This window comes from Brachyhypopomus gauderio, chromosome 3 (genome assembly GCF_052324685.1).
Source record: "Brachyhypopomus gauderio isolate BG-103 chromosome 3, BGAUD_0.2, whole genome shotgun sequence".
Classification (NCBI taxonomy): Eukaryota; Metazoa; Chordata; class Actinopteri; order Gymnotiformes; family Hypopomidae; genus Brachyhypopomus; species Brachyhypopomus gauderio.
The window spans coordinates 8494898-8516736 of NC_135213.1; the positions used below are offsets into that span (position 1 = coordinate 8494898).

The 21839-nt window shown below is 42.5% G+C and overlaps 1 pseudogene; it reads left to right on the forward strand.

Annotated features, from left to right (window-relative positions):
• The first annotated feature begins 306 nt into the window (after positions 1-306).
• On the forward strand, positions 307-20925 carry LOC143509573 (uncharacterized; annotated as a pseudogene).
• Positions 20926-21839: the final 914 nt, after the last annotated feature.

The window sequence follows — 21839 nt, forward strand, 5'->3', positions numbered from 1 at the left end:
TAGATTATTACACACACAGTGAAGCACGATGGAGAAATGCTGGACATTAAAGAGAGGAAAAGAGAAGGAGAGAGAGAGGGGGAAAGAGAAGGAGAGAGAGAGAGGGAGGAGCTGCCTTTATTTTCTCCTGTGTCTGAGCGTGAGGGAGGAGACAATGAAGTGAACCAATTGCAATGAGGCACTGAGGGAGAGAGAGAGAGAGAGAGGGAGGGAGAGAGAGAGAGAGAGGGAGGGAGAGAGAGAGAGCAGGGAAAGGAAGCGTGAGGTGAGAGAAGCAGTGCTCTGTTTGCGGGGCGGATCGGGACCATGCTGTCGGGCACCTCTCTAGTATGGGTGGGGGCGCTGCTCCTGGGGCTGGTGGCTTCCCCGGCTTGCACCTCCGACCTCCAGCACCACGGCTACGAAGAGATGGTGCGGGCGCTGTTCGCCGTGCAGAGTCAGTGCTCGTACATTTTGCTCGTACATTCTTGGTGACGCCAAGAAAACAGTCTGTTCCTTCTTAAGTTCTTAGTGTTGTAGGGGATACTATACTCAAGGCAGACAGAGGTGCATGAATAACTAGTAAATGGTGTGTGTGTGTGTGTGTGTGTGTGTGTGTGTGTGTGTGTGTGTGTGTGTGTGTGTGTGTTACAGAACAAAAAAGCAGGGCAACAAACAGCTGGACTGATGACTGGACCCAAGCAGTGAACACCACACACCATTACCCCCAATACTCCACACATATGAGGACGGTGCAGCCTTTAGAAACACTGCATAATTACCCGGAATTCCTTCACACACTATAAAATGGAGACCCTTTTTAAACCTCACCTCAAGCAATGGCATAAATGCTGCTTTCCTTGAAACAAACACAACCAATTTTGCACATGGCTGAAAATATACAGCGCTTTGGAGATTCCCCAAGGAATAGCGAACGTAATTTGTGGTTATTATTTATGGGGTGTTGCAGGGTTGCCAACACTTTTGAAGATCGCTTGGAGTGAGATTTGAACCTGGAGGAGGTGGCGAGTGTAAATTGTTGACGGGGGGGGGAGCGTAAAATGTTATATCGCGATCTATCGCTCGCCGGTGGTTGGCGCCAGAGCGAACTAGTAACTCGTTGAATCATAGATGTACATCAGAGGTAAATAAACTAGATTTTTTTCGGCGTTAGATACCGGAAGTGTGGCGTGTGAAGACAGTCAAATGCGTGTGTCTCAGAGTTGGCAACCCTGGGTGTTGGGCCGCGGGCCGGTACAAATTCATTAAAGAGTCGGATCTGTTGAATACCCGTGTTGTGTACCTACTTTTGCTCGGCACTCAGTAGGTATATTTCAGAATTAAATCTTTCAAGATAAGCACACTTCGTGACACACGTCTGCTCATTTATTATATACATTCAAGGCACTCCACAATCTGGCTCCGCCATATATCTCAAACCTCCTCACTATCACATCTTCCTCCCGCTCCCTCAGATCCTCCTCCTCCACTCATCTATCTGTGCCACCTGCTCGTACCATGGGGTACAGAGCTTTCAGCCGCTCTGCTCCCAAACTCTGGAACGCTCTCCCGCCAGTCATCCACAATATTGATTCACTCCCTCTTTTCAAAACACGACTTAAAAGTCACCTGTTCAATATCGCTTACTCCCAATGACCTTTTGTCTGTTTGTTTTGTCTATGTATGTGTTGTTTTGTTACTGTATGTGTTGCATGTTTTCTATTCTCCTGGAAAGTGTCCTTGGGTGTCCTGAAAGGCACTTGAAATAAAATGTATTATTATTATTATTATTATTATTATTATTATTATTATTATTAGCCCATTTTATTGAACAACTCCCAGACTCCTCTTTGTACATCCCATAACCACCTGCATAACTGTAACCATGGATAACCACAGAACTGTAACCATGGAGCGGGTGGCTGCTTGCCTTTCATCGCTGCTTCACTGTGATCAATGCTCCCAGTCCTGTTTGTTTCTTCCTGTTCAGTGTGTGTCTTGTCTCAGTCCATTTCCTTCGTATTTCTTCACAAAGGTGGTGTTCCTTGCGTATTGTGCTCCAGTTGGTGATTGTACTATGACCTTGTTTCCTGTCTTGCTGATGATTTTGTGTGGTGTCGCATTGAATGTTGTCAGTTTGTCTGCTTTGTCCTGTCTGACGAGAACAGTGTCTCCAACACTCACCTCTGAGTGTCGTGCTCCTCTGCGTGTGTCTGCATACATTTTGCTCTTTGCCTTTTGCTCTGCGTCACGATCACAAACGTCTTGATCTGTGTGAGTCTCAATGAGTTCAGGCAATTTTCCTCTAATCTTCAGATTGAAGAGCAGTTCTGCTGGGCTTTTGCCTGTTGTGGTGTGGGTAATCCCACGGTATACAGTCACATACTTTCTCAGTTCTTTTTTCCAGTCCAGTCCATCTGACTGAGCTATTCTGATTCTTTTCATTAGTGATGTATTCTGACGCTCAACCTCTCCGTTGGCCTGAGCGTACTTGGGTGGTGTTTTCACGTGTGTGGTTCCGTTCTCCTCACAGAACTGTCTGAATTGCTCTGACTGGAATTGCGGTCCGTTGTCTGACCTGCATGTGACTGGCAGTCCGTGTCTGCTGAAGATTGTCTCCATGCTGTCTATTACCTTATCTGTTGTGGTTGAAGTCAGGATGTCATATTCGTAGTATCTACTGAAGTAGTCCATTACGACTAGGATGGAGTGATTGGATGAGAGAGGTCCCAGGATGTCGACTGCGACGTCTCGCCATAGTCCATCAGGTAGCGATGTAGCGGATACATATGTTCGTTTATGGATTATGAACGGGGCACCATCCTGATTGCTCAGGAACCAGTATTGTGATAACGGAGATAGGTGGAATATGGTTTGATCAGTCTTATTACTAAAGGGTTAAGTTCTGGTTCCGCGCAGTGACCTAATACCATCGACCAAAATATGTATTTACCACCGTGAACAGATGAATAAATGTCCACATTTATTAAATGGTTAATATTACAATTGATACAAAGCATATGAATGATTTGGCTCAAATTGAAATTAAACCTATATGTGAATTTCCTAATCTAAACCAAGGATATAATAGTGAACAACAAAGAATATAAAATTAAACAACAACAGCGAATGATACAGTTATCGACGGTCATGAGATTTAAATGTATTATTTGACTATCCTTAGGCTTGCCTAATTAGCGTAGGACCCAGGGACGGAAACGAGGTCTTTAGAGAGAGAATAGAAAAGAAGAAAGAGGAAGTTTGGGCAGGTTAATTGTAACAGTATTTACTAATTCGGACTCCGGGAGAGATAGAAGCTGGCAACCCCAAAACAGCACATGAACTGAGCGCAGGGTTGCCAGGTCCTACAAAAATATCCCGCCCAAAGTCAGTGTAAAATCCACCCCTCAGAGGCCTAAACTAGCCCAAAGTTGTTGTGCCCGGGGGGGGGGGGGGGGGGGGCGTCTGGCGAGTGTAAGTTGTTGAGGGGGGGGGAGGTATTTGTCAACCGGAAAAGCAGTGTTACAGTGTTAAAATTGAGACTATTTAAGTATTATATCGCCATCAATTCTTATTGTTGACTTGTAACTCCCGCGGTGGCCCTACTCAAATGTAGCCCAAAAAACCGCACCCCGCGACCCCAGAATATTTACCGGGGGAAGGAATTTCAAACAAGCCCAATTTGGCGTGAAAACCGCGAACCTGGCAACACTGACTGAGCGTCTTACTTCGAAGAAGAGGCGTGGTTACGCGGACCAATTGGTGCGCGTTCACAGTTCGTTTCTTGAGGCAGCCAAGGTCTGCCTCATGTACGAACGATGCGTACGCACAAAAACATTGCGTACGCAATGTTTCACGCAAACGGTCAGATGTATGAAATGTGATTTGAACATGAGAAAGTGCGTACACCTACGACACCTTCACCTCTGGCGTACGCATGTTTCTAATGTGTTTTCGCAGGGTCCTTAAAAAGTATTAGTGCTAGATTCCTAGCGCTGGAGTATACGGCCTCAACAACGTCAACAATTTTCGTTCGCCAACTGCATCCCCCCCAGCCCCCCCCCCCCCCCCCCGCCCCCAACGATCTGGAACACACCTGCATCCCCAGTAATAGTATTATTTTTTCTTGTGAGAGGTATTAAAAAGGTCTTAAAAGTCATTGAATTTGAGATTTAAAAATGTGCAGATACCCTGTTTCGTCAATTAGCGACACTTAGAGGTGATGCATTGAAATTACAACTATTAAGATATCCTTCACGCACACGTTGTAGTAAGCCCTTATTGCAGGGGTGGCCAACCATGCGGCTCTTTGCCTGGTTTCATGCGGCTCCCCAGCCGGTCCGCGGGCTCACCTGCACAAACGGGGCGACACACTGCTACATTTTCGTGGTGCGCGGTTAGTTTACAAGCCTAGCGAGCCGCTAATACTTTGAAAACCGGCGTAGTGGAAAATACGCATTTGACTGTCTTCACAGCTAATAATTTACGCTCTGCACTGAAGTTCTTGGAAGATGGCAGCGTTGGCATTACTGGAAGATATTGATAATGGCTGAATTCGCCGAGAGCGCGTTTTCCGTGACCATTATGATTCTTTAGCCCATGATGATGAGTGGCTTATAAGCCGTTTCAGATTTCCAAGAACTGTCCTCTTGTGTTGAGTTGGGTCCAGTTTTGGAGAGAGAAACGCGAGGAGTTGCGCATTACCAGAGACAACGCTTGGCTTCCTGGTGAATGGCTCGTTTCAAAGAGAACTGGCAGACCGGTCGGGGGATATCCCAGTCATCTTTGAGCTGGGCCATGCCAGCTGTTTTGGATGGGATCATCTGCATGTCAGCTAGTTATATAAAGTTCCCATATGAAGCGGTTGACCAGGCAAACATTAAAGCACAATTTGCAGTGATAATGCAACCCTAATATAATCAGAGCGATCGACTGCACACACATTTCTATAAAGGCACCATCTGAGGAGGAATTTGCTTATGTGAATAGAAAGCACTTTAATTCCATAAACGTGCAAATAATCTGTGAAGTAAAAACTTACCAATGTAGTGGCACGTTGGCCTGGATCAACCCAATGATTAGTACATCCTTACAAACTGCATGATTGGGATAAGAATATAAGCTAGCAGAGTGCATGACGGGTGCCTTCTTGGTAAGCAACAAAATGTAAGCATTTAAATAAAAGCATTTGACATTTCCAGCTTAGAATTAAACATGGGTAATTGTTAAATTACTTAGGAAACAGCAGCTACGTGCTCAAGACGTGGCTGATGACCCTTTGTAATCCACAGACTGACCGGGAGCGGAGATACAATTCTCTCCATTCTCACACCCGGTCAGTCGTGGAGAGGGCGATTGGGCAGCTGAAAAGCTGGTGGCGCTGGCTGGACAGGACCGGGGGATGCTCATGTATCGGCCAGAGAAGGTGTGTCGTATTGTGAGGGCATGTGTGGTCCTGCACAATGTTGCGCACAGGTATGCCGTGCAATTGTTAGAGGTGGTGGAGCACCCAGCGAATCCAGAGCCAGAACAAATTAATGCGCAGCGCAAAACTCCGGTGCAGGGCAAATTTTAATGAATTTGCATATTTATAGGGGGGCGTGTCACCGTGTGCGCTAAATTCCACGTTGATTGGGATGTACAAAAGAAACGTGCGTGGATTCCGGATACATCCGGATTTTTTTATGCGTACGCCATTTTCTGGATTTGTACGTATGCCAATTTTTAGTAAGAAATCCAAGTCACATGAGACGGCTCGAGTCGCGGAGACTTAGCGGTGACGTCACAGTCGCAGCTTGAGGGCGCAGACAAACTTGTGCAGATGACTTGACTGAGAAAGATGATGAGCTTGACTTGAACGACTAGTCGAAATAAAATTACTTTTGATGACGAAACGTAGAATAAAAAAAATAAAATAGAAATAAAGAAGAATCTTCTGTTGGACTCGGTGAGAGCTTTAGTTGCGGTCTCTTGGCATCGCTCTACTGGACACTGCGTGTTCGAGTCTTTGAGTCTCGGCGAGTCTGGCGAAGTTCTACAAGTCCTCCCAAATTACCAGGCTGTCAAGCTTCACGTTTCCTTATAGCAGCGTTTCTCAAAGTGTTGGGTGTGCCCCACTAGTGGGGCGCATGAGTATTGCAGGTGGGGCGCAAGCAATTAGAAGAAATTAACCTTTCTAAAGCCTGGTTTATACTTTCGCGAGTGACCGTAGCGCGTGACTCCGCCGCGCGACCCTGCATGAACGGTGGAAGCGTTTATACTTTCCGCGTGCAGTGTTCTCCGAAACGATATGTGGTAGTATAAAGAAACACCCCTCAAAAACAGGGGAAGGAACATTTACCTGATGAATTTTAATGTTGCTTTGTGTTTCAGGTTTGAAAGTGCTGAAATTTAGGCTAAAGTACTTGAAAATGCTTGAAATTGTAACTACTTCGTTTCACAACAAATATATATCTGACTGAACAGTTCTCTTGTATTACGTTAACAAATACGAGCCTCTTGTAATTCCAGGACGAAACATAAGAGAACGTGAAGACGTTAAGATTGCGCGTTTTGAAAATATACAACCATTAAATAATGTGATAAAAAATCATTTCAATCATTTCGAGTATATGTATAAATATTTAACTTATTTAAGTTTAACATGCTGGGAAATATTGAAATGGACCTTGAAAATGAAAGTGCTTTAATTCCACTTTATAAAGGTGTATGAACCCTGCAAATATGACTTTATATGACCCCCCCCCAGTCAACAAATTACGTTCGCCATCCGTTCGTGGGGCGTGGAATTTCACCTTCTTCTGAGGTGGGGAATGATAGAAAAAGTTTGAGAACCACTGCCTTAGAGCAAGGGCTTTTAAAACAAGTTTTAGGGGCGTAATTGTAAGGCGCTTTCATGTTCATCAGGCCATTGACCATTGGCCTTTATTAATGAATATTCATTACCTATGCCCAGACAGGGGGAAGAGAGAGAGAGAGAGAGAGAGAGAGAGAGAGTGAGAGAGAGAGAGAGAGAGAGAGAGAGGAGCGAGGGGTGCCCGTCTTTTCAGGTCTAGTTAATGACTTAACCAAAGAAGACAGATTAACACAATATGAAGACAAAAGGGAATTCCTAAATAAATGGTCTTACATACTCTGCCTAAACAAGAATTAATTTGGTTCTATTAGTCTACACATTGAGCCATTCTTAATTTCAACTTTTGGACAATAAATGACACATAATGCACAGACAGGCATGAATGTGAGGTCACATATGCACACATGAGAATGATTACATTCAATGAGTAACATACAAACTAATACATAGATATGTGTATGCCTAATATAGCACATTACATGTTGATACTTGGTTATATATGAATCTAAATTATTATTCCATCGGAATACAAGTGTATTGATATGTCTAAAATAATGCAGCACAGGAATCTGTGAGTACACAGGTCTCTATGACATCTAACCATAGAATTGATGAGCATGTTTAAACAGCAGAAAACACAAATATATATATATATATATATATATATATATATATATATATATATATATATATATATATATATATATATATATATATATGCATGCCTGCATTCATTACACAATTTAAGACTACAAGAACAGGTATATCTACTACTGATACACAAAGTAATACATGAATATGCATCAATGTGGTGTGTTTATACAATAACCGGTTTTCTAATAAGATCCCTTAATACTGAATACATGAAAGATCATAAGTTGTGTCTTTATATCAACCACATGGCACAGTGTTCACATTTAGGCACATGGTCCTGTAGTCCTTTGTCCTTAAAGGCTGGAAAGCTGAATACTGGTTTCAAGAATAATTAATCTTTCCTTGTATGGAAGGTAGTCAAGTTTGGTGTCTCTAGACTGCATTCGCCGAGCTGGTTCCTTTAGGTGGAATGCCAATTCCGTGTACAGTTCAGATTTGGAGTTACAGAGATCTCTGAAATATTTGTATCTTCAGCACAGGACTTATAACGGGTTTAAACTGTGGGCAATCAGATAAGGTTGGAATTTAGAGTTTTATTGCTCTTCCTGACTGTGGTCCCAATGTCCTCCAAAGAAGGTTGATGTTGACCAGAACTCTTAGATGGCCTCTCTCCCAAGCTCAGGAGATCATAAAGTCAGAGTTCTAAGCTAGGGGACATAAGCACCATTGTGAATGAATGTTGATCCTTGGGAACTTGTTGCTGTGTAAAGAATCAGTCTTTAAATTTACATGCAACCAAAGAGATGTGAGTCAGTTTCTCAATTCAGTGGGAAAGGATTCCATTTTGGGTGTCACAGTGAAATGGCGTTTAGCTGTCTCCACTACAGCGGTGTTGGTCTCAGTGGCTTGGGTGGGTCAGGCTTGGCCACTATTTGACAGCCGTGGCAGGTCTTGCAGTGTCTCTCGGCTGCTCTGTCCATTCCAAGCCACCACACTTTTGTTCTGAGATGCTGCTTGGTTCCCACTATGCCTAGATGTCCTTCGTGGGCTAGCGCAAGTGCCCTTGCTCGCAGCACCTGTGGCAACACGATGCATGTGCCTCTCAGAACCAGGTAACCCATGGCGCATAACTCATTTGCATTTGCATACTGTTTGCATTTTTCGAAATGTCCAGTGTCGATGGCTTCGCGCAACTCACATAACTCTGTGTCTGTGGCAGATGCTTTTGGCGTCGCGTTCACTGCAACAAACCTCACGTACTCGTCAGCTCCATGCTCGTGTTGCATTTCTCTCACTGTCCCAGTGAGGAGTCGTGACAGTGGATCGGCAATGTTGTTCTTCCCTGCTATGTGGACCACTTTGAAGTCGTACGGCTGTAGCCTCGGGACCCAGCGTTCTATTCTTGCGCATGGCTTGGAACGTGGACCACATCACATCAATGGTTTGTGGTCGGTTACCAGATCAAACTTTCTTCCATAGAGGTATGGATGTAATCTCTCACAGGGCCACACTAGACCTAGTGCCTCTTTCTCTGTCTGGGAGTATTTGCGTTCGCACAGTGTTAAGCTGCGACTCACATAGCATATTGGAACTTTAATTCCCTTCTGGTCTTGAATCAGTACTGCGCCTAATCCCACAGGGCTTGCGTCCACTATTACTTGTGTAGGAGCATATTTGTCAAAGTAAGCTAGTGTAGTGTTGTCTGCTTTAAGGTTACTGAATGCTTGTTTCTGCTCTGGGTCGAATTTAAATGGTGTGTCTTTTCTTTTTAGGCGTCTCAGTGGCTCAGACAGAGTTGTAAACTGGGGAATAAACCTGCTACTGTAACCTACTAGCCCCAAGAAACTATGCACCTCTGTGTTTCGGGCTGTCCGAAAAGTATGTCTGGCATTAAAATGACTAGTGCCCAGTTTTGTGGTGTTTCTTGGGCATAAGCTAGTTATGGACATCAAAGAGGAATTCCACAACATCGTTGGTTTGTCTTTAATTCACACAGACAATAGAGAAATTAAGCAAAGGAGACGCAATATATAACAAACTTCATTCCATTTACATTTTAAGGATTTCCTAGAGTGATTGATGGAACCCACAAATAATACCTATTACAGCACCATTAGAACATGAAGGCGATTGCATAAACAGAAAATCCATCCATAGCATTAATGTACAGGTACTAACCTTTATAATCCTTAATGAATAATGTACTTATCTTTAATGGTAACAAAAATAACGTTGCTATTGTAACTGACCGTTCTCCCCATCAAGATCATATGTAATGTTTCCCACCTCCTCACAAATGTTGAAGCCAGATGGCCAGGATCCGTGCATGATTCCACACTGTACAACAAATCTGAACAGAGTAGACCTGAGGTAGTTATGCTAGTTGTTCACATGCAGTGTAATAGTTAAATCATTGCAAACCCTAGATGCGATTATAGGACACTATGACGGCCTCCTTCATGGAGACAGAGGGTATCCCTGCCTGTCCTATACCTTATGACTCCCTATTCAGATCCTGCACCTGGACCACAGTCCCACTACAATCAGGCCCACAGCAAAACCAGGGCAAGAATTTAAGTGACCCTAGGAATCCTCGAGGCCAGGTTCCAGTGCCTGAAGGGGCTCAGAGTAACCCCTGATAGGGTGTGCCACATAATAATGGCATATGTGGTATTACACAACATTGCAACCATCCAGGAAGAGCGACAGCCTACCATCTCTGACATGCCCACAGACGAGGAACCTTACATGCATGTGGGTGACAACAGAGATGGTGGAGTTGTCAGAGACTCCATCTGCAATCACTGCTTTTCACATTAAATCATGCACCACCACCACCCACCCCACCATCTACCCTGTAACCTTTTAAAATACATTACAGTCACATTCACTGTAATGTTTCATTATTTCATTTTTCCTGTAAATAAATATATTTTAGAATATATTTTAAGAATAAGATATAGTTATGTACAGCCACTTTGTACTATATTCTTATACATTTTTATCTGATGCCATGTATGTTTCACACCACTCAGATTAGACCTGGAATTAGTAAGTGTTCAATTAAAAAAATATTTTAAAACTCAATACAGTATTATACATGTGGAGAATATAATAATATAATCGCACCCTACTGCTAAATATAAAAATATCATTTTCACTCACACATTAACTCTGTTGGCAATTTTTTGACATGCTGACTGCCTTTCTCTAGCAGCTACCGCAGTATTACATTTACGTTTAATAATATCTAAATATTCTGCATACGCAGTCATTAATACTTCAAGCTACAGTGGTGTGAAATATGATGCTCGGCTGATTTTCGCGTTTAAGTCCATGATAAATCCTATTTATCTGCGTTCCATTAAGAATGCCTTTTATAGTTACGCATGAACGCGCTTCTGTCTGGGTCAACCTACTCAGAGTTGAGCGACCCTGATTATTTTAACTTCGATCAGCCGTTTTGGAACCGAAAACTCTGAGTATGTCAGATCGGGGTAAGACAACTCAGAGTTCAGGGTTAAGTTTAGCATTTGTTAAACCCGCTTTCTGGAATACCCCCCTGGTGTGATGGACTTTATTCATTTTTATTTAGAAAGAGTATTTTTTCCACTGTGCTTGGACTCAGGCGGTTTCTCTTTTTTGATAGGACCTCTCCAGCTTTTGAAAAAATCCTTTCACATGGTACTGAGGATGCAGGGGTGCACAAATATCCCACAGCAAGCCTATAAAGGTGTGGATATATGCCCCTCTGCCTCTCCCAGTACTCGAGAGGATTCTCTGTTCTGCTGATGTTCGGTTCTGACAGGTACCTCTGCACTTCAACTGTGGCATCAGCAGTGACATTATGAGTTGTTCTGGACCCCATCAACAATGCATCAAAATGACACCACAGCTTGTTACCTGAGAAGCAAAAATGAACTATATCAATAATGTCATAACTGCAAAATTTGTTCTTAATCCAAAATACATATTTACCAGATCTTTCAGATGCAGTATCATGTGAAGTTGAAGCTGCAGCTGGAAATGACAGTGGTTGTGCAGACCCTATTATATTTGCACATTCAGAAGTAAGTCGTTTAACTGCTTCTTCTGCCTTGGTTGGGCTAAAGAAGAAGAGTGTCTTATACCTAGGGTCTAACAGTGTTGCCAGTGAAAAAATGCTCATGCTTTGACATTTGTAGACCTTTTCCCTAAGTAGCCTGATGAGATGCTCGCTCAGTTCCTTAGCCACTGGGCCTGTTGTCTTTGCTGCCTCTTTCTGGAGCATGTTATCAATCATTTTTAACAAAGGCACCACTTTGGAGCCAGATACCCATTTTTCTTCTGACAACTCCAAAGTGGCCTCATGACAGTAAAGACCAGGCCCGTTGACAGTCTTGCTGGGGCCCGGGACAAGAAAGTTTCATGTGCCCCCCCCCCCCCCCCCCCCGATAACGTAATTTGAATTTCCTCTGTAGTATATAATATAGCCACACATCAAAGCTGTTTCTGACAGCTTACTGGTTTATACTTGATGTAATCGCAATGGCACCGCCACCGGGCCTCACGCGCTGTCGATTCGCAAGGTCGTGCACCTCTCGAATTTTGTAACTTTGCACGCGCCGCGCTTCAGCGCAATGAACAAAGTCACGTTTGCAGGGTTCATACACCTTTACAAGGTGGAATTAAAGCACTTGTACGGCACTTTAAAGGTCCATTTCAATATTTCCCAGCACGTTAAACTTAAAAAAAAATTTTTTTTAATTAAGTTAAATATACTCGAAATGATTCGAAATAATTCGCTTTTTATCACATTATTTAATGGTTGTTTATTTTCAAAACACCCAATCTTAACGTCTTCACGGTCTCTCATGTTTTGTCCTGGAATTACAAAAACGTAATCCAGGAACTGTTCAGTCAGACAGCTATTTGTTGTGAAACGAAGTAGTTACAATTTCAAGCATTTTCAAGTACTTTAGCCTAAATTTCAGCATTATTCAAACCTGGAACACAATGCAACATTAAAATTCGTCAGGTAAATGTTTTTCCTTTCTTTTCTGCGCTCCAGATTTCTGTATTTACTTTACTTTAACGATCCACCACTGTATTTCCCGCTGTTGGGCGGGTACCAGCCGGCTACAGTCGGTGCTGGATCGAACCATTTTTCAGTGTGAGGCGGGGGTGTATGCACTTAATGGAAAATATGCAGATAGGTAAGAAAAAAACATATATTTTAGCCATTTGGCTTATTTTGAGTAAAGAAAGTTATAGTAATGAAAGATTTCAAGATTATTTAAAATTATAGACTTTAAATAAAAATAAATTGCTGGGCTCTTTGATGGGCCCCCCTGGCGCTGGGGCCCGGGACAACAGACCCGGTTGTCCCCCCCTGTCGACGGGGCTGGTAAAGACAGACATTCAGAGACATGACTGTACTCCTCAGAGGTCAGTGCAGTATTATCAGTTTGTAAGCCGGCCAAAGCTACCCCCACAGGCTCCCTGAGTTCTTCTTCCAATCGCTCCAACATTTGAAAAGTGCTGTTCCACCTGGTTTCTACTTCTTGAATAAGTTTCTTCTTTTGTTTTCCCATGTGCTCTTGAACAAGATCCAGCTTCTCCTTTAAAGATACAAAGCAACATTACATATGTAGCAATTCAATTCAATGTGTAACAAACAAAAATTATGTTACTAACTTTAGCAGTTGTGCTGCTTCTAAAATAGCCCACCAGCTTCCTTGCTTTTGAACGGATGGTGGCCAGCACTAGGGTTTGTTCAAGAGCCTTTTTAACAATCAGATTTAGGGTGTGAGCAATGCACACAGCATGACGCAGCTTCAGCTCTTTTCCACAGGCAATCATATTAGATGCACCATCAGTACCTAGACATGTGATTTTAGATTTTATTCCCCACTGTTCAAAAAGGGATGATTTTACACATGCCAAATTTTCAGTTGTGTGTGCCTGTGGGAATTTTACTACACTAAGTAGTGTAGACTTCAGACATGTGTTATCATCTATAAAATTACATGTTACAGCTACGTAGGCATCCATATTTAGTGATGTCCACATGTCTGCTGTCAAACTGACTGCAGGAACTTTCTGGACTTCAGCTTTGGCCTTCTCTTTCTCTTGCTTGTATCTGGCCTGAACCATAGCCTTTACAGCCTAAATGAAGAAAGTAAGAAAAAACGTTATTTAAAGGTTTATTTAATTGCTACACCCATACTTTATCTATGTGCTCACATGCACCTTTCTACTGGAAAGGACATAAGTTGAATCCAATTTTGCAACAAAGTCCCTGAAACCTTTATCCTTGACTATGCTGAATGGCTGTGTGTCTCTAACAATTATGGAGACCAAAGCTTCATCCAACACCTCCTTTCTGTTCACTGCATGGTAGATTAGATTAGAATGATCTCATTGTCTTAGAAAAAAGTAATCACCAATAAAATAGTGGTATACCTGTATAGATGTAATTTCCCAAATTTATAAATTTATTGATAAAAATGTAATTACATAATCATGTGCAATAGTCATGTTTAATAAATATTGTATCAGCAATGTCATTGTATTTATTAGCATGGTTGTGTAGAATAAATAGGAAATGGAAAGGCACCCACATTGATTGGGTGCAACCAGAGCCGGAGTGGCTAATCGGGAGGTTCGGGAGGATTCCCGATGGGCCGGCTCATGTCAATCTCTAGTTTGGGCCAATTGGGAGGGAAAAATAATTTTGGGTCGGATTTGGGCATGAAACTCCCGGGCTGAAAAAGTGGCCCACTCCGGCCCTGGGTCCAACAGTATTTCCTTCATCATTTTCATGACAAGCACGAAAATGTCACAGCATAGATGATGTGTTGTTGTTGTACCACAGTTCCTTGGCACACAGCAAACACTTCACCTTGGAATAGAAAAAAATTACTTGTGAATATTACAGAAGTAACACCTTTCTATATTAACATGTATTCCTAAATACCTTGTTTGGAGAAATCTGGTCAAAGTGTTGCCACACAGGGGAAATCCTTCTCTTCTTAGCAGGCTCCATGAAAAAAAATTTCTGTCACAGATCAATTTGCAAAACTCCAGAACTAACACCCAGATTTTCCTGGGACTCATATGGCGCTTTACAGTTTTTCTCAGTCGATTTGGTTCATTTCTCAAATCAAAACTGAAATTCTCAAAACTGTTCATTCAATCTCCAAATGTCCTTGTCACTTGTGCACATCATAATTGCATTTCTCATTGTGTTTAACATTTAGCAAATGCTTTTGTACATATAGCCAATGGACATGGACAGTTGTCTGTTGTTTTTTACATTATCAGTTGCTTATGACATGTTTATTAAAATGTGTTGTATGGATTGTCTGTTGAATTGTCTTACCCTCCAAAACATTTAATCTTTAGGTCATCGCCTGGGTCAGTGGCTCCCAAAGTGGGGGGTGCGCCCTCTAGGTGGGGCGCGGAGCTTGGAAGTAAAACATGTACATGTGTCAATATGGGGGTGTGTGTAGGGGGGGGGGGGGGTGCAAAAATATTCTCATCTACTAAAGGGGGCATGGCAGAAAAAGTTTGGGAACCACTGGCCTAGGTCATTATATGCAAAAGTTCTGAATATATTGTCATAATCTCTAAGGCATCATTTTACATTTACTTAATTAGTTTATTTTTTGGTACATTTTGGTAATTGATCCTAATTTGATTAAATTGTTTGCAAGTGAACATTCAGTTACAGTAAGAAAGGGAATTGGTGAAGGCTTAGATCAAACAATGGTCTCAACCATAGGTCAGAGGTGCATCTCATGAACGTTACTGTAATTGGTAAACATTTATAGACGCTAAACACTGCAGTATCACAAAGTCTCATAATGGAAAGAGAAGGCCATGTATAGGGTGAACAGCCAAGAAGAGGAGTAAGACTGTGTGGTGTAGAGGGGTAAGCCTGTGGTGTAAGGCTGAGGGGACAAAACAGTGAAATAAGTGTAACAATTGTGGACCATGTTTTACATGTAAGTCATGGTCTTACAATGGATGAAGCTGGTAGTTGGGTGCAGCTGAATATTGGAAGAACAACTGTCTTCAGTCATTCAAACATTTCATAGAGAAAACATGTATGTACTGTAATTCATAAATGTGCTCTCTGCTGTAATGCTGCACATTGACATACACTACCGTTCAAAAGTTTGGGGTCACTTAGAAATGTTCTTATTTTTGAAAGAAAATCTTTTTTTTTACAATTTAGCTAACATTAATGCATCAAAAATACACTCTATACATTATTAATGTGGTAAATGACTATTCTAGCTGTAAACGTCTGGTTTTTAATGCAATATCTACATAGATGTATGGAGACCCATTTCCAACAACCATCACTCCAGTGTTCTAATGGTACATTGTGTTTGCTAACTGTGTAAGGAGACTATTGCATATTTAGAAAACCCTTGAAAACCCTTGTGCAAGTAGGTTAGCACAGCTGAAAACAGTTTTGCTGATTAGAGAAGCTATGAAACTGACCTTCCTTTAAGCTAGTTGAGAATCTGGAGTATTACAATTGTTGGTTCGATTAAACCCACAAAATGGCCAGAAAAATACAACTTTCAATTGAAACTCGACAGTCTATTCTTGTTCTGAGAAATGAAGGCTATTCCATGCGAGACATTGCCAAGAAACTGAAGATTTCGTCCAATGGTGTGTACTACTCCCTTCAGAGGAGAGCACAGACAGGCTCTAACCAGAGTAGAAAGAGAAGTGGAAAGCCCCGCTGCACAACTGAGCAAGAAGACAAGTACATTAGAGTCTCAAGTTTGAGAAATCGCATGGTAGCTTCATTAAATAGTACCCGCAAAATGCCAGTGTCAACGTCTACAGTGAAGAGGCGACTCTGGGATGCTGGCCTTCAGGGCAGAGTGGCAAAGAAAAAGCCCTATCTGAGACTGGCTAATAAAAGAAAAAGATTAATATGGGCAAAATAACACAGACATTGGACAGAGGAAGATTGGAAAAAAGTGACAGACGAATCAAAGTTTGAGGTGTTTGGATCACACAAACGAACATTTGTGAGACGCAGAACAACTGAAAAGATGCTGGACGAGTGCCTGACACCATCTGTCAAACATGGTGGAGGTAATGTGATGGTCTGGGGTTGCTTTGGTGCTGGTAAAGTGGGAGATTTGTACAAGGTAAAAGGGATTTTGCATAAGGAAGGCTATCACTCCATTTTGCAACACCATGCCATACCCTGTGGACAGCGCTTGATTGGAGCCAATTTCATCCTGCAACAGGACAATGACCCAAAGCACACCTCCAAATTATGCACAAACTATTTAGAGAAGAAGCAGGCAGCTGGTGTTTTATCGGTAATGGAGTGGCCAGCGCAGTCACTAGATCTCAACCCCATTGAGCTGTTGTGGGAGCAGCTTGGCTGTATGGTACGAAAAAAGTGCCCATCAACCCAATCAAACTTGTGGGAGCGGCTTCTGGAAGCATGGGGTGAAATTTCTCCAGATTACCTCAGCAAATTAACAGCTAGAATGCCAAAGGTCTGCAATGCTGTAATTGCTGCTAAGGGAGCATTCTTTGACGAAAGCAAAGTTTAAAGTAGAAAATTATTTTTTTAAAAAAACCTTATTTCTACCTTGTCACTGTCTGGACTATATTTCTATTCATTTTGCAATTCATTTGATAAATAAAAGTATGAGATTTCAGGGAAAACACAAAATTGTCTAGGTGACCCCAAACTTTTGAACGGTAGTGTAAATTCTGATGTTATTCAATTTTTGTTTTGTGTTTTTGCATTCTTATACCATATAGGATATCAAGATTAGCTCATAGAGGTAGCAGAGGTTCCATTATCACACAAGAAGAGGAGGCTGTATGTGCTCAGGTTGTTTTGAATGTAAGTTTTTAATTTTGCAGTTTTTCCAGTCAGTTGTCTGTCTTTTCTGAATTTCAGTTAGATTTGTTTTTGTCAACAAATTGCAGTGTGAACAATACAGTCAAACAATATTGCTGTACAAATCCAGTCCAATTTCTTGCTATCAGTCTCCCACATACAGTGATGTGTAGCTGTGTTACATGTAAGTTTGTATGTGTGTAACATGTATTTACCACAGAATGTGCAGCGTTCTTGAAATCAAAAGCTTAGCTAGTTTCCATCAGAATATAATCTACACTGACTGTGACTTATAGTTGCACTGACAACATGACTAAGTATTTTGACTGCCTTGTTCATAGGCAATGGTATAGGCCTACTAGATACTCTGATGGCACTGACAAATTGACTGACCTAAAAATTAGCTTTTGAGGCAAAAACAAAGAATTTTGAGTGAAGTATCTGCTTTTGCAGGTATTTCATTGAGTTTTGCTGTTTGCACTAACTGTTTTGAGAAATGCACTAGTTGTGATGCCAATGTAAATCATGATGTGAGAAATGAACCAAATCGACTGAGAAAAACTGTAAATATGCTCAGAAATCGCGCCAGTACTCAAACCACTTCCTGAACCGGCGAGGCTTCACACGTCATCCGTGACGTCACTTGTTCTTAAAGAAGCAAGCCTCGACACGCGCTTCACGAAAGGTTTTCTCGGCACACGCTCCGAAGCCTCGGCACAGTACGACCCATCACTATTAAAAAGATTGAGTATTAATCTTAGTACACGAGTATTGCTCAAAATCATTACCAGCGTTGGTATCGATATTTGGATCGATCCGCCCACCTCTACCTACCATCACCATCGGACATTACAGACCACAAGTTTCCTTATTCTCAATATCAGCATCGGGCGTTTAGTGGAATTGCGCCTATTGTCTCCTGTTTGGAAGTGTTGGACTACTGGTTGACCTGTAAGTACTTAACTTAGTAATACGAAACACTAACACCTTTTAACCAAATCTTAACCAGACTATTTTGTTTGTTCCGTTACCTCACGGTTGAATCTCATGTCTTGGCAAAGTTGGTGGAAAATTCAACGTGTTAAACTGTTTTTATAATGGATGTTCTAGCGCTAACTAACCCAGCCAGATAACGTAGCTACTTTTTTATTTGGTTAATTTGTTTAGTAGCTCAGTGGTTCCTGTAACAAAGATAAAAGCTTATATGCTCAGAATGTGGGAAGAGTTTTACTATACAGAGAAGTCTTCAACTGCACCATCACATTCACACAGGAGAGAAGCCACATCACTGCTCAGAGTGTGGGAAGAGTTTTATTCAACAAAGTAATCTCAACGCACACCAGCGCATTCACACAGGAGAGAAGCCATATCACTGCTCAGAATGTGGGAAGAGTTTTACTATACAGAGAAGTCTTCAACTGCACCATCACATTCACACAGGAGAGAAGCCACATCACTGCTCAGAGTGTGGGAAGAGTTTTACTATACAGAGAAGTCTTCAACTGCACCATCACATTCACACAGGAGAGAAGCCATATCACTGCTCAGAGTGTGGGAAGAGTTTTACTAGACAGGGAAGTCTTCAACTGCACCAGCGCATTCACACAGGAGAAAAGCCATATCACTGCTCAAGAGTGTGGGAAGAGTTTTACTATACAGAGAAGTCTTCAACTGCATCAGCGCATTCACACAGGAGAGAAGCCATATCACTGCTCAGAGTGTGGGAAGAGTTTTATTCAACAGAGTAATCTCAACGCACACCAGCGCATTCACACAGGAGAGAAGCCATATCACTGCTCAGAATGTGGGAAGAGTTTTACTATACAGAGAAGTCTTCAACTGCATCAGCGCATTCACACAGGAAAGAAGCCATATCACTGCTCAGAGTGTGGGAAGAGTTTTACTATACAGAGAAGTCTTCAACTGCACCAGCGTATTCACACAGGAGAGAAGCCACATCACTGCTCAGAGTGTGGGAAGAGTTTTACTAGACAGGGAAGTCTTCAACTGCACCAGCGCATTCACACAGGAGAAAAGCCATATCACTGCTCAAGAGTGTGGTAAGAGTTTTACTATACAGAGAAGTCTTCAACTGCATCAGCGCATTCACACAGGAGAGAAGCCATATTACTGCTCAGAGTGTGGGAAGAGTTTTATTCAACAGAGCAATCTCAACGCACACCAGCGCATTCACACAGGAGAGAAGCCATATCACTGCTCAGAATGTGGGAAGAGTTTTACTATACAGAGAAGTCTTCAACTGCACCAGCGCATTCACACAGGAGAGAAGCCATATCACTGCTCAGAGTGTGGGAAGAGTTTTACTAGACAGGGAAGTCTTCAACTGCACCAGCGCATTCACACAGGAGAAAAGCCATATCACTGCTCAAGAGTGTGGTAAGAGTTTTACTATACAGAGAAGTCTTCAACTGCATCAGCGCATTCACACAGGAGAGAAGCCATATCACTGCTCAGAGTGTGGGAAGAGTTTTATTCAACAGAGCAATCTCAACGCACACCAGCGCATTCACACAGGACAGAAGCCATATCACTGCTCAGAATGTGGGAAGAGTTTTACTATACAGAGAAGTCTTCAACTGCACCAGCGCATTCACACAGGAGAGAAGCCATATCACTGCTCAGAGTGGGGGAAGAGTTTTATTCAACAGAGTAATCTCAACGCACACCAGCGCATTCACACAGGAGAGAAGCCATATCACTGCTCAGAATGTGGGAAGAGTTTTACTATACAGAGAAGTCTTCAACTGCATCAGCGCATTCACACAGGAGAGAAGCCATATCACTGCTCAGAGTGTGGGAAGAGTTTTACTATACAGAGAAGTCTTCAACTGCACCAGCGTATTCACACAGGAGAGAAGCCACATCACTGCTCAGAGTGTGGGAAGAGTTTTACTAGACAGGGAAGTCTTCAACTGCACCAGCGCATTCACACAGGAGAGAAGCCACATCACTGCTCAGAGTGTGGGAAGAGTTTTACTATACAGAGAAGTCTTCAACTGCACCAGCGCATTCACACAGGAGAGAAGCCACATCACTACTCAGAATGTGGGAAGAGTTTTACTACTCAGGGAAATCTTCAACGGCACCAGCGCATTCACACAGGAGAGAAACCACATCACTGCTCAGAGTGTGGGAAGAGTTTTATTCAACAGAGTAATCTAACCGCACACCAGCGCTTTCACACAGGAGAGAAGCCATATCACTGCTCAGAATGTGGGAAGAGTTTTACTATACAGAGAAGTCTTCAACTGCACAAGCGCATTCACACAGGAGAGAAGCCGTATCACTGCTCAGAGTGTGGGAAGAGTTTTACTATACAGAGAAGTCTTCAACTGCACCAGGGCATTCACACAGGAGAGAAGCCATATCACTGCTCAGAGTGTGGGAAGAGTTTTATTCAACAGAGTCATCTCCACGCACACCAGCGCATTCACACAGGAGAGAAGCCACATCACTGCTCAGTGTGGGGAAGTCTGATGCTTCTAGCTATAGTTCTAGGTAACTGTACATTTTCTGTATTGCATTAATACTGCACTGCATTAGTACAGAATGAAGCATGTTGGACAGTCTACATGTGATCTGCAGTAAACAGTAGTGGGAGACTCTGAGCACAGACGTTTGAAACTTTCCTCATCAGTCATGAATGATTTTAGTTTCTTTATGTTTTCACTCTTCATGGCCAGCAGGCTAACTTGAGTATTCACATGCATCAGTGTCCCTGCTTGGTTAAGAATGATGTCAGTTTGTTAGTGTAAATGGATCAGCACATAAGATATAGTAGTTGGTAATTGGAACATGACAAATGTTACTGGATAACAATACAGAGGTGAATATATGAAAAACCACATATACAAATATGCCCCGTACCCCCAAAAATGTTTTGGTACCTCTGGGGATTCTAGGGGTGACACCAGAGGCACATGAGCCGTAACAGGTCCTACTGAGCACTGTATTGATGTAGACTCTTGTTAGCAGGTCGGGGCTGCATTGTACAGCCACAGACACTCGTCGGCTTGCCTTTGATGGACACTGTACCGCAACAGATTTGGAGCAGCAAACTATAGGCTCGTACTGAACAGCCATATTAATGTCCTGCTGCTCTGTCCTTGTAGCAGGTCTCTTAGTATTTGGGGCTGTGGTAACCTTCTTGGGTACTGGTGCCTGTGCTGAGACTTCCTCTCTGTGTGCTCTAGGTGGAAAATTATCTACCTCGGGAGCAGAGAATGCACCAAGTTCAAATCATCAACAGTGGATCCACTCTTGCCAAATCATGCTCTAAGAAGTTCAAAAATCCCATCGAGGGTGTTCATTTCCTCTCTCGGCTGAGACAAGGCCAAAAAAACAAAAATCTGGAGAATGAACCTCTCCTAATTATCCTCCTCATTGAACTCGTGGGAGGGACAAATCGAGGAGAGTAGCTCAAACGGTTCACCAACCTTAATCTGTTTAATCAAGTCCTCACACAAGATACACATTGGAAGATAACCGTAATCCTCTTCCTGATAATGTCTCAGCTCG